We start from the raw sequence: 14662 nt of genomic DNA, 5'->3' as shown, positions 1-14662 counted from the left end.
TGACAGGAAGGGATTCACAGGCTTTTCCAGGTAAACTCCTGCCATATAAACTCAGGGGTTTTTTTCCTTTTTTTTTTTTTGGTGGAGATTTTTTTTGGGGAGAAACAAGGAAACAAGATAACTGATCACAAAGTTTCTTTGTAACATTTTGAGACTGGAACATAAAAAAATCAAGTGTTAAAACTTTTAGACTGAAACACCAAAATGCAATCACACTGAGATACAGCCCTTGATCAGTTTCATTAACTCTGTTCTTCACCTTTCCACCTCTATTTGTTGTCCATTTTCTCACTTTCCTCAACCCAGATATATTCCTGCCTCATAGAAGACAAAAGAAGGGCTAAATAGTGATAAAAGGTCAGAATGGGGTCTGAAATGGAAAAGAAATGGAGAAAAAGGAAAGATGAAGAGGAGGGAAATAAAAATGGGCAGGAATTTGGTGTGTGTGTCTGATGTCCTCGGAACTTAGATCTCTCATTCTCCAAGGTGTATAAGTACACAGGGATCTTCCTGGGCCTGGGGATGTAGGTCCTGCTACTGCTGAGCAGTGCCCACCTCAAAGTATTTAAGTGCCATCTTTAACTGCAATTTGAGTTTCATCCCTCACTATTGTGCAGGAATTCAGAACAGCACTTCACAGCTGGGATGCTTAGATGCTTTGATCTAGATTGCAGGTCATAGTTACAGATGGCTGGTTCCTATCTGTGTATTCTTGTGACAACACCATCCTTTAGCTTTAGTAACCCCTTTCATGGCTGTATCACGTTGGTATCTCATGGCCACAAGTAATGAATGCACCCAGGTCTTGGTTAATGATAACATGCAGTGAAAACGTATTTTCAGCTTTAAATGTCTGTAGCTGAGTAGTAGGAGGGACATTTAGGTACTGAGGAATGACTGTTCTGTCAATGCTTTGGGGATGAGTTATCTTAAAATAGACACAAGTAGCTTAAAATACCAGATGGTATCTTACAATGTTATGCTCTACTTTATTAAGACTCCTCCACTTGAGAATGGGATTTTTTCTCTTCTTATTTCATTTGCATTTCCTCTTCCAATCTGAGGATTTCACCGTATCCCTTTCTTTTTGCCCATTCATATTTCCTCTATCCTTGTACCTGCAGTAGGAGACAATGTGGAGGTGCCCTTCCAAAATTTCCTTACCAGAACCAGGAACAACAGCAAAGCTAAAGATTAACAAGCAGCAGATGCAGAGAAGAAGGCAGATGGAGAATGAATGTAGCAGGAAGCAAATCCAAAAGATCTCTTCAGGGATAACAGCATACAGAATATATTAAACTCTCACAGAAAACCCCAAAAAACTAACAAAAAACCAAACCAAATGAAAACAAAAGCCCCATGAAAAATATGTCTATGCCAAGGAAATATGGACTCTGGTTAGCTATGCAAAAGTTGTGTGACCCATTGAGGTTTCCAGTATTTTACTTAAACTACTGCATTAAGTAGCAGTTGTACTCATTAGGAAATGCAAGCAGAACTTGTGCTTAAACACCCATGCTGCTAATCAGCAACAATTCATTGTTAACTCCCATCTTTTCTGATGCAGAATTGTACACTGAAGATCAAATCAAACATTGGTTGAGAATGTGAAACGTAGGCAACTCCAACACGTACTAAAGAGGTTCCCTTGAATCACAACCCATCATCTTTTCTGCAGTGAGGCAGAATTTTTAAATTGCATCAATGACATACATTGCATCACCTGGGGAGTGCAAGGGGTGTTGCAGACTAGCCACAAATGATGAGCAGGAGACTCCTTTGGCTTTGAAGTCCATCTCTCATGTCTCTCTCATACTCCTGCCCCAGTCCTCCTGGCTTAGGAATTTGTCACAAGAGATCAGTTAAAGACATCTTTGCACAAAACCCCGCATGGATTTCGTCTGAGTAAGAAGCATAAAACTGATTATCACTTCACAGTCTTTGGAGATGGGGGGGCTCTATTGTTTTGCTTTTTTTGTCCCTTTATGACCATTATGCATATGTCATAGATTTGAAAATACAGTCAGACTACACGACTGAGTAAAAAAATCATCTCGACATGAGTGGGATTTTTTTTTCCCCTTGACTCAGTGCCTCAGGATTGGCCTGACATTGGGATCTGTGGGATTCCAGATAGCACACTTATCTATCCTGCCCTCTTGACAGCTATTTATACCATTTTCTCTTTCTGAAGGATCAGCAGTTTAACTTACTAGGACATGGGAGCGGATTCTGCAAGATGAGTATAAGCCAAAGGGTATTAAAAAAACCCCAAACCCCAACAATGAAAGAACCTGACTTCAAAAGCATTCTCTGTATCATCAAAACCAGTCACAAGAACAAAGCCTCTCTGGGATATTCTGAAACAATGTACCTTTCTGTGGAAAAGTTATATATCCTTCTTGACCAAAGCCTATCATTCCTAGGCTTCAAATTGTGAACTTAGATAGTTGCAAAGTTTTCTTACTCTGAATTCAAAGGGAATATAACATTAGATAGATTTCAACTTCTGCTCTGACAGTGCCTTAAGAAACATTTTTAGGATTAAATATTACATAAGAAAACCGTCTCTGTACCTGTCAGTGTAACACCATCCATGAGTGACATGCTGCTGACTTCTTTCCCAGAGGGAAGCAAGTAGCTTATTTATTTAGAGATCTGTTATATGACTCAGTCAATAACTCAGCTGTCTTGTTCCCTTGACTATTCATTAGTTCTAATTAGAAATAAAAGCCTGGAAGATCAAACTGGCTCCACTCAGTTAGTTTATTGATTACAAAATTCAAGACAATAATAAATAAAGACATAAATTCCTTTCATTTCTACAGACCTAAGGCACTTCATTGCTCCTAAAGGACACAGCTCTTTAAAGTTGTTCCGTACTCCAGACTCAGAGAACTCTATTCCAATATGCTAAATACCCTCCACTTCCTATTCTTGGGAGTAATTAAAGGTTGAAGCATCCCAAGTGATGATAAAATCAGCATGCCTTGAGTGGCAAGAGTAGCAAAGCAGCACCTGACACCATCTCCTGACTCTCTGGTTCAGCAAGAATTTAGACAGGCATGTGATGGGATCTCCTCCTAGTCCCTGCACACAGGCTGGCTGAGGGGGCAGCAGGGTCACACCCATGTCTCATCTGGGGCACTGGGCTCTTTTGGGTAACTCACCCCAGGGCTCAGATTTGTCAGTGGCTGAGATTTGAGTGTTGCTGGCAGAATATTCCCCACTTTCGCCTTCCAGTCAAGCTACTGGTTTCAGTTCAGGGAAAGGTTGACATAAAAGAAATAATCCAGGATCCTGACCCACACTGCCAGTGTTTAGTCTAAGTGTGAGAGAAGGGGTTTCCTTCTGTACATATCCAGGGAATTCAGAGAAAGTAGGGCTGGATTACTGAAGGCCCTGTTGAAGACTATATGAAAGACAAGTGTGAAAAATACACAGCATGGGTATGTCAATCTCTTAATTCAAACAAAATGTTCAGCCAGATTTATGTTATACTGACAAGTCAGGAATTTAGGAGGGAAGAAGAAGTACATCTATGAGTATGTCCCTTTTAATTCATTTATCCAGCTAAAAATAATAATAAAGATGATGTTGTTTTTTCTTGGAAGCCTGGCTAACAGGAGAAGATTTCAACTTCAAGTAGTCTGAAAATGGCATATTCAGACCCAGGAGTGACTGAAGAACAGTTCTCTACATGAAGCCCTATGTATTACTGGCTTAGAGTTTGCTTAAGTCAGAGAAATGAAATTTTATGCCTTTTAAGTAAGTTGTCTTAGCTTTTAGTGTTCGCTACCTGAAACATTAGAAAGAACATCAGTCACATGGTCCATGGGGGTGACCATAATCAACAAATGTCTGTTGGTATTGTAACATCTGGCTTTCGTGGCTGAAAACACAGTTTTAAATAGTGTTTAATTAAAAGTATGAAGCCCTTCTACTCTCAGTGTAGACACTGCCCTTGACAGGAAATTATACCTTTTCAGACAGTAGGTAGAGCAAGAAGTACATATGTGTTCTGGCGAGTAACTATAAAAACAAGGAGGACAAAAATGATCCCTAAGACAGAAATAAATTGTCAGGGCAACAAACTGGTCTGCTTTGGGTTTGAGGCCTTGCATAGAAAGCAATGCAGACAGATATGCCCAGTTTTTTTACCAGGACAACTTTAGCTGGAGTATGGAGGCTAAAACCAAGGAGCTGCAAATTAGAAGATACAAATCATAGACTGACAGAAATGTAGGCCCAAACTACCAAGCCTTCTTTCATCATAGATATAAATTGCTTCCCAGTGACAAAATTTTACAAATTTGGACAGAGCATGTAACATTGAAATAAGGTACTCTTAACTTGATGCACTTTTGTTAAAAACGAAATCCCAGCAGTGTTTTCCATATTGACTAGTCCTTCACTGGAAGCAACCAGAACAGAGAAAAGAGAAACCAGAAACTACAGCTGGTTATACGAGCATGATTTTAATCACGTTTTTACTAAATCTATGCAAAATCTGAAGTATCTTCAGAAGTTCATGTAATTTCAAGCAATTCTGTCCTGAGTTTGTCAAATAGCTTTCAATGATGCCATGAGAGCATGTGTGGGAAAACCACATTTGCCCTTCGTTATTCTTCTGCAAAATACATTCACTCACCAAGTACAAAGAAGCGCTCCAGGAGCAGGAGGTCTCAGGGGAAATGTATACTGTTAGTTCTGCCCTCTTTCCTCTGGGACACACCTTCATTCCCTGTTTGGCACCTTTGCCAGATGCATTTGCTGACCTACTTCTGCAAGACCAGCTGGGAGAATCTTGGTGGCATCAGCCCTCCTTTTTATTCAAACTGACCAGATGCCATAATATAGAGCACTTAGATAGCCATTATATGTGGGGGTTGGCAAAGAGACCACATGAAAAAAAGTGTCCTTAAAAAAGCCACCAAGCAGACCCGCTCATTTCCTTCATCCCTCCAAGAGGACCCAGTGCCCTTCACCTGCCCAAACGCTTCCTGATGGTGGTGGGAGCCTGGCTGGTTGCTCTTCTCTACATGGAGAGGGGAAGGCTTCCTATGTGTGTGCTGCCTGGGCTGTGCCTGTGGAGGTGCTGGTAGCAAATGAGAACTAAGAGGGAGCACTTCCAGATGTCTGGGAGCCCTTCCTGTTGTCAAGACCTTGAAGTCTTCAACCCCTTGAGTGTGCACAGGATGTGTCTTGAACACGTGCACACCTGCCCACCCGGTGATGGCACAGCCTGCCAGCCACCCTCACATCCCTCAGACACATCAGCCCTCCCTGTCTGGGGCCGGGAGGGAAATAGGAGATGAAAGCCAGAGACTTGTGAGCAAGACACATGTCCCTGATCTGCTGCAGGGACTGTGTAGGCGGCTCTGGTGCAGCCCTCAGCAAAGGCTCCACCTGAGGGGACACCCAGCTGGCAGAATACACACATTGAGAAAATTGTTGTTTCAAATGATTGGTCTTCTGAGATGGTTTATGGTGTCTGATTTTTGAACATTTACATGAAAAGACAAGGGAAGGAAAACAAGTGAAAACATTTTAAAATCAAGGCCTTTTACAACGCAGATGACATCAGGCCTTGTTGAGCTTTAAGCTCAGGATCAAAAAAATTATTGGTTGCTGGAGTTTTCCTGCTGGAAGGACCAGAACCTTGCAGTGCACAGGGAACCCTCCCCCACCTGCTGGCTTGGCAGGAGAGGGAACAACAACCACACAACAGCATAAATACATTTCTGAAAAGGCTCTTAATTAAAAAAAAAAAAAAAGGGATTGTATATTTCATCCACGTGACACTGACACATTCCAATTCATATTATATGACACATAACTTGGAATATTTACATGACTGATGAGCATATTAATAAACCAAGCTTTGACAGGAAAATGTCTTTCAAGGGTTGAATTTTGTTGACATAGAGTTCTTCTGTGCTGGAGATAATTAGTGCTGCCTGCTTTCCCCTTGTTCTCAGTAGAATTTTTTCCCATACTACAAGGATTAGTCAGAGCTTATAAAAATCCTGTTCAGTTAAATCCAACTAGTAAAGAATGGTAGACCACATGTCAAATAAGAGGCAGAGAAAAAATCAAAATAAAAGCTGATTAATTTAAGGAATCATTTGAAAATCATTTCTGCATTTTGTTTTCAGTACAAAATAGCTCATAATGAATATTGATTTCGATGACTACTTCTACTATTTTTGCTAGACTAAGAACTGTATCGAATGTTTGCCTCTGAATAGGGATGAGCAAACCAGCTTGGAAAAAAATGTGTTTGCTGCTCCAAGCATTCTCTGAATCCCTACTCATTTAGATGATGAAACCCTGACTGCATCCAGCCTGAGAGTCTGAACTTCAGCATCCATGGGATCTTCTGGTTTAGTCCTCATAGAAACTAGATTCACACCTCTTCTTGCATGGTGGCCTTTTCACTAAGAGTGTGCTATGCTACAAGAAAGGTGAATTCACTGTCTGTTATCTGCAGGATGTGGAAAGTGTGTAAATATGTTTTTAGAGACTGACATGGGATAGTTCCAGTTTCAACTGTAGTAGTGATGGAGACATCCCTCCTTCAGAATTATTTTTCTCTACTGCAGTGTTGTGCAGTGCCTCAAACACAGAAGAGTTCAAATATCTCATCCCATCATTACTTTTGCAAGGCAATCATTCCAGAAATATTGTCATAGGCTTTCTGGCTTGTTTCCTGCAGTGCGGACTGGAGTGACCTGCTTTGGGTTGTTCTGCAAACCCCAAAGAGATTGTGACAGAAGACAAGTGTGTGTCAGAAACATTTCTGCAAGTCCAGCTGGGAGAAGGTGCCGCTAGCAGAAACTGTGGCAGAAATCAGCAGCAAGATGGGAAATCCAGTGGGAAGGGAAAAAAAATATGTTCTTTCTTAGTAACTTTAAATAAAGCTGACCTAATATATTTTTAAATTTTACGAGTATGAGCACCAGTTTAATTTGCCCACAACATCATTAAAACACATAGTTAGTACTTATTAAACCATCCATCTCTCTTTATGGTGCTACATCATCATGTGTAATGGAGCAGTGCCCTTTACTCTGCCAAAACAGAGTTTATATTAATCTATAATATACTGATAGGAAGATATTTGGGAAGATATTTGGGCGTTTTATAATCAGATTTGATTCTCCATACTTTATAAGCTTTACTTGTAATTTAAACATGAGGAATGCCTTCCTTATTACAAGGTGCAGCTATTTTTTTTTAAGTGAATAGCCAGCAGTATTTGCTCACAGCTGAAGTGTCTCATTACCATTTTATATATTTACACCTATTTTCAATTTCTATGCCAGGATCTTCTTCCAGCTACATGCTATGCAATGTCTTCTCAAAGGAAAACCCAAGGTCTACTACTGAAGTTTGCATCAGCCCAGACTGATCTTTCTCCTTTCCCTGATGCATGACTCTTTCAAATTAATGAAATTCACTGGTGGATCCTTACAACTATGAGTAGTACAACCAAGTAAATGAAACCAGGCCCAACCTGTGAACAAGGGAACTAACTCAGGTTCACTCTTCCCCACATAGGGCTCATCCCCAGCCCAAATGCAAGTCTCCAAACTCTTCCTGCTCTGGAGAGGAGCAAATGAACACATCACCCATGTGCACATTTCTTGAGCATCCCCTGACTCTTTAAAGCAGACTGAAATAAAATCCCACCTTAAGTCACTAATAACCACAGTAATTTTCTTATCTTTCAGGATTGCTTCAGCTTTTAAAGCAAACTGTAATGTAACAGGGAATTGTGGTATCTCAGGACAACTGGGCTAGAAGGGACTGCAGGAGGTCTCTGGTCCAGCCTCTCTGAGCAACCTGCACCCCTGCATGACTGTCCTCATTGTGAAAACTCTTTTCAGCATATGCCCGTTTTCTCTAGAGCTCCTTAAACCTCATCACTCAGGTTGTCTCAAACCAGACCAGGAGATGCATGCTCCTGCATGCCTTCAGCATTCCTACCAAGTCCAAATCAAGGACATGGCAGGAACAGCTATTGTTATTTTTTCTTCTGATATGAACCAAGGTGCAGCATGGCAGATGGAGGCTGAAGAATGCCCAGTTCTTGCTCCAGCATAGGTCAGGAATAAGGTTGATCAGGTGGGTGCCTCAGTACGTGTGCTATCCCTTTGGACCCTTTGGAGTCCACCAGTGTAGACATAGGTCCTGAAAAGCCAGAGAGCTGAGAAAAGTCTGCGTTGGTACCTGAGTGGGAGACACATTTCAGAACAATGCTGCACCCAAATGGAAAACCAGCAGATCCACTTCTGGTGAGATACCAAGACCATTCACCAGGCACATACTGTTTCTTTCCTGGGAGCTGACAATAAAGTGTTGATAGACACAAGCCTCATATATTGTCAACTCGCCCTTGTCAGGTGAGGAGATAAATGAAGTAAACACAATAAAATCTGACTTGGCCCAGGCACAGGGGTTAACAGTCTCGGCAAAACATGCAGCAAGCAGTGGTGGTATAAAAGACAGAAGAGCTGTAGACCTAAATCACTTCTGAAGTGAAACACCTAATGCATCAGCAACATGAGCCATAACTTCAGGAGAAGGGAAGAGCACCATCTACTGAATGACAAAGGCAGTTATTGCTTTTCTTACTCTTTCATGGAATCATTGGAAGAGACCCAAGACCATTAAGACCAACCATTAACCCAGCACTGCCAAGCCCTCCACTAAACCATGTTCCCAAATGCCACATCCATTCTTCTTTTAAATACCTCCAGAGATGGTGACTCAACCTTCTTGGGCAGCCTGTTCTAATGCCTGATAACCCTTCCAGTGAAGACATTTTTCCTTATATCCAATCCAAGCCTCCTCAGGTGCAATTTGACACCATTTCCTCTTGTCCTGTCACTTGTCACCTGGGAGAAGAGACCGACCCCCACCACGCTACATCCTCCTTTCCAGCAGTTGTAGAGAGTGATAAGATCTCCCCTGAGCCTCCTTTTCTCCAGGCTGAACACCCCCAGCTCCCTCAGCCACTGCTTACAAGACTTGTAGTCCAGACCCTTCACCAGCCCCACTGCCCTTCTCTGGACTTGCTCCAGCACCTCAATGTCTGTCTTGTATTGAGGGGCCCAAAACTGGACACTTTCAGTAGAGGTTGTTCATTCAGACAAACCAGCAGGTACTGGAGACTGTATAGGGAGGTTACTTAACCTGTATTAACAGTTGGCTGGATCATATCAGGGAGAAGAAAGGATTACATCCCTCAATTCTTTAAGACGTTCCTAGAACTCTGACATTCACAGTAGCCATAATGTCTGAATCCTGTCTTCACCCTACTGTCTTTTACCAAAATCACAGAATATTCTGTGTTGGAAGAGACCCAGAAGGTTCATCAAGTCCAACTCTTAAGTGAATGGCCCATACAGGGATCCAACCCACAACCCTGGTGTTATTAGCACCATGCTCTAACCAACTGATCTAATCTCTAGCTAAGGTAACTCATTAAACTTGTAAAATATTTTAAAATAAGAATAGGCCAAAAGGGGATTTAGTTAAAGATTAATCAATCATACTGTTAATGTAATGGATTGTGAGTCAGCCAGGAAATCACTCATTGGGATTGACCTTTGCTGCTATTGTAGTAGTGCACTCTTCCACCTATCATCAGTCCTTTGCTCTCAAATATGCTCTTAGAATAAAATAAGCCTCAGATTTATATTTCTAGACTTTTTTTGGTCATGAGTTTATTGATGTTACTTCATAGTTTGGCTTTTTAAAGCACTTGCTAAATTTGCTTGTAATATGAAGCTACAGTAATCCACCATCCTCCCACACTGCAGTCTGTTCTAGCCTACACCACATAAAGACTCCTTTGCTGTCACGGGGTGGGAACTGTGCACTGAAGCACCTAAAATAGATTCAAAAGGAAAAGAAGAGCTACAAAGAAAAATGGGAAGACACTCTGAGTGTTCTGTTCTGTACACAGCACAAACTGCATGTTCACATCACCATGTCTTTTGAAAAAATTGGCCCTTTACAAGGAAATTCAGGATAATCTCACTATTTTGATGCAATTTTTGAAAGATACAACCTTATTAAAGATTAACTTCTAAACTCTGGCCAGCTCAACAAGCACGGTATTACCAGCTCTGGAAAAATGAATAACAGGTCTTGAACCAGAGATGCAGCCATTGCATTTAAAAAATCTGTCCTGTGTGTATTACTTGCACAGTGAAAAGTGCTGATCTCCACAACACAACCATTGCAAAAGACAGCATAATCACACCAAAAGCCCCACCTGCATGCTTCCTTAGCTTCTGGTACTTCACCAAACACTTTAGTAAAATTATATTGTGACATCTGATTAATTCACACCGTGATCCAAATCAATACATGACATGGTAACATTATTTTTCTTCTTCTGCTTGGAAGCAATTTTTAAATTGCATGAAAGAATTCCCAAAGAGATGGTTTGATTAGATGTGCAAATATAAGACACACCAGGAAAGAACAGTAGGATCATATCAGTGTTCTACCTTTCAGAAATATAATTCATGTAATTTTTTAAGAAGTACAGAAACTCTCAGGTTAAGCTTCATAGGTGAATCAGGAACAAAGCCTGATAAGCTGGTCAGTTCAATGATGTATCGTAAACTAATTTCCCATTTCAAAAAGATTGCCACAAAATCAGAATTCTAGTCTGACCAGATGTCAAAAGAAACTTCACACCACCAAAATTTAGAAAAATGATTCATTAAAAAATCCGTAAGGTTACCAGTGATTATGTTTTGTTTTCAACAAAGTATTCCAATTTTAATTTGTCTAGTAAGTATGCAGTATTTTAAAACCTACACCAAAACCTCATTTTGAAAGAGAAAAAAAAAATGTACTGAATCATTTCTATTCTTTCTGTTGAAATCAATGCAGTGCAAAATACTTTCAAGAAATTATTGGACTCTGACAGAGAAGCAACCTTCTTCAGAGCTGTCTGACCGCAATTGCCTGTGATCTCCCTGCTCATGTCCTGTTGGGTAAGCTGTGTTTCTTACACACAGCAATTCTACTGTCAAGCTGACAGCAAACATGCACTGACTATTAAAGAAAGTCTTTGTGTGGACTCACTGTAGTGCTACACAAAACCTGTCCTTACCTACAAACTGCTGCCAATGGCTCTAGTGTCACATGTTTCTCTAGATTGGATTGACACAATCTCTGCAGCATGGCACTCTGTCTGCCGGGTCTTTGGGCACAGCAAACCCCAGCAGCTGTAGGTGCCTTTGGGCACTTGTACCATCTGGTGTTTCTGGCTCTCAGCTTAGCATAGACCATTTTAGATTTGAAAGACTGAAGTATCAGGTCATATCTCTGAACTCCTTGAAAGGAAATGGAGTGATTATTATGGACTATGATCTGCAGAAGGCCATGATGCAGATGTAGACACCTCTTCTGACACGGCCTTCTGTAAAATTGATGAACTGCATTAAGACCAGCAGTTCTCCACAGAAGTATCTGATGTGGCAGTTTGGTGTTTTTCAGTAATACTATATGGAGGCAGAAGAACCTATGCTTTGTAGCCTATGATACTGGAAGAGCACTGCATTCTTCCTTTGGTAAGGCCTCCGAGTCACTTTGCATTTAACCATTTCCTTGACCACACTGAACTCTTGCTGGTGTTACTGGTGATGCTCGTGGCTAGAAATGACACCCAGCTCCCAATCTGGGACTTGGCAAGTAGCTCAGTTCCACCTCAGAGGAGGTAATGGCCCACGGCCTTGATGATTTCACTCAGAGGACAGGGACAAACACTTGTGGTGTTCTGGTTTCCACAGCATGGGAAAAGAGCGTGATTAACTTTGTCCTGTTGAAGCTGACCTTTCTGTGATGTATCTGCACAAATTTTCTTCACTTGTGGAAAGCTAAGCAGACCTCTTCCCAGAAAACTCAGCTGCATCTGTGTCTTCCAGATACCTGCAAGGTGCTCATGCTCTCCACCCTCACAGGAAAATTTAGGTGCCTGACTCTGTGACTGGGTAGAGGTAGCAAACCCAGGACGGGGAGAAGTGAAACACCCTGGTCTACAAGAGGAGAATAGAAAAGAACTCTACAAATTTGAGATAATTTCTAGAAAAACAAAGCCAACCGCAATTTAACAAGTGAAAAATTATACACAAGAAAGCAATTGCCCAAGTACAGAGTAGGGGATGATGGTTAGCAAGTGCCCTGCAGAAAACACAACATCCTAGAGTTGATCACAGCCTGAGAGAAAGTTAAAAATGATCATCATCCTTAGTAAAAAAAAGGAACACCATCCCAGAATGTAAAAAAGGGAGCTGTTACCTACAGTAGTACATAATTCCTTTAGTTTACTCAGTACTGGTAAGACCTGACTGTAGAACCAAGCCCGGTTTTGGTACTTCAGGGAAGAAACTGATCAATGGAAGAAAGTCAGCCAAAGAGCAACAGGAATTATTAGCAGTCTAGAAAGCATAACCTACAAAGGAAGTTGGAAGCAACACAGACTGTTTGCCCTGGATAATAAAAGAAGCAGAAAGGATCTGACACAAGTCATGCTAGGACAAAGGCAGTAATTTGCTCACAACATTCACTACAGAGAAGGTAAGCAGTAAACTGTCTCAAGGAGACAAAGGATCAACATTAAAATATCAAAGGAGGACTGTGAAGCTCTGAAATAGATATGTTAATATTTCCCTCTCATGTCTATACTGTGTGCCCTTATTTACAGGCACAGAAGGTCTCTGTTGAAATTTCTTCTGCAAGATTACTTCCCATCCATTACACTGGCAGGTGCACTGAAAGATTGATCATAAAGCTAAAGCAAACGGTCATCCATTTCTGAGGAGTTAGTGCTGCCCTTCACCATGTTACAGGGTGAAGCTACATCATAGCAAAAAAAATCTTACAGGAAGATGTTCTCCTTACTGTGCACTGCCAGTGCAGATTTTGTTAAATGTGCATCCAAAGACAAGGCAGACACAGGCACATATGGCACCTAACTGCTAATGTTGCCACTCTTCTTAGAGATGATTGCCAAAAACAAGTCAGTGAAGTTGATGCCATGATGATTTTTTGCCTTTTCTTTTAAACCCCTTTTATACCTTTTTACAACTTCTGTATTCTTTAGTTCTTTTTGCCTACATTCTTGGACTTGTTTGTCAAGCTGAGAGACTAAACATTTTAGAAGCTTCGTAGTTTGGGGTTAGTGTGCCCCAGACCCCAAGGTCCTCTCCAGAACAGATTCTGTAAACTAAGATAGAACCATCCAGGGGAAGGTTCCTTGGGGAGGGGGGGCTCACTCGAGCCTCTCATTGGGGAATCTTTGATAGATACGCTAATTAGTAAAACCTATAATGTTATACCTGATCTTTTGGGGGCGTGCATTGTGTTGTGCATTGAGGTGCATTCCACCTGGACATGTGCACCTAAGGATCCTTAAAATAAATACCAAGGTAAAATCCCTTTTCCCCTTTTAACCGTGTCTGACTCTTGATTTTAAGACCAGGAAAAGGCATCAAAGTGAGTAGATAGATTACTGTGTAAAGAAAATTAACATCTTTGAAGCCAAAGTCTGGAAAATGAGAGAAATACCTTTGCTATTATGTCTCTGTGGAAGAGGCAGCAATTAATCTCTGTGGGCAGAAGTGAATACTAGGTCAGAAAATACCTAGTAAGAGGGTCTATTACCCTCTATTACCACTAAGAGGATGGTAATCAATAGGTACAACAGACACTTTGCTTTAGCATCCTCCCCTTGTGACATGGTCAGCTTAAAATTGAAAAAAATTATAGAAATATGCATTTCAAAATGAGATTGTGTACAACTGAAGATGGTAGTTCAGTTTCCCAGGAACTTGGCATTAATCTGTTTTCTAGTGCAGTATTGAGATCTACCTTTTGTTGCACATCATTATGGGTGAGCTGGATGCTACTATTCAGTGTAGAATACTTGCTCTAAAGTACTAATTTCTTCTTATTGTGTTTCATTGAGTGTAAAACTCAGGCTGCTTTTTAAGAATAAAAGTCATAATGAAGTTGAAGGATTTGCTCCTTTAAATTTCCATTGACATCAGTGAAAGTCTTTTGCACATTTCAGATAATGGCCCTTAGCAGGTATTTGCTTTCCTTTCTGCCAATCCCTCTAACTAAGGTGTTGAATCCTAAAATATGGATCTAAAAATCCATTGCAGAACAGATTTTGAACAGCAACTCTTTCATACCAACCATTAACAGACTTGGGTGATTGAATAGCAATTTTCATCCAGCAGCAGAAGCATCAAAGCAGCAACAGAACTTGTGACCTCTGAACAAGTCACCACCAAATGATTAGACAAACATTTCCCCTTTCTTTCTATATTGGGAGCATTACCTCCTGATGGAATAATGATCCTAATTGTGATAGCAGCTGTGACAATTACAGAAAATGGAGGTCACAATGCATCATTGCTAATTCCACTGCAGTGTCTGTACTCTCAGTTGGAAGTTTCCCTTCATTTCAGAAGCTGAGCATCACCCAATGAATAATTACAGCTTTACTACTGTTCTTTACACAGTGAAATGATTTAAACTGAAATCCCTGTGATCATTGTTTCATTTCAAGCTTTTGAACAAATGCCATCTGAAAGGGCTAGGCAAAAATCCTGGTTACCAAAGGTAG

At 40.9% G+C, this 14662-nt stretch overlaps 1 long non-coding RNA gene across 1 annotated transcript in view; it reads right to left on the bottom strand.

The window, feature by feature from the left end:
- LOC109145669 overlaps positions 1–2611 on the bottom strand; it is a 46368-nt gene extending 43757 nt beyond the window's left edge. Inside the window, exon 1 of the long non-coding RNA XR_002047225.3 lies at positions 2577–2611. This is a non-coding gene — a long non-coding RNA (uncharacterized LOC109145669). The remainder of the gene's footprint in view (positions 1–2576) is intronic.
- Between the last annotated feature and the right edge of the window lie 12051 nt (positions 2612–14662).

This window comes from Corvus cornix, chromosome 3 (genome assembly GCF_000738735.6).
Source record: "Corvus cornix cornix isolate S_Up_H32 chromosome 3, ASM73873v5, whole genome shotgun sequence".
In the NCBI taxonomy this organism is placed as follows: Eukaryota; Metazoa; Chordata; class Aves; order Passeriformes; family Corvidae; genus Corvus; species Corvus cornix.
Note: the sequence above shows the minus strand (reverse complement) of the source record. Positions and strands in the feature narration are given on the sequence as shown.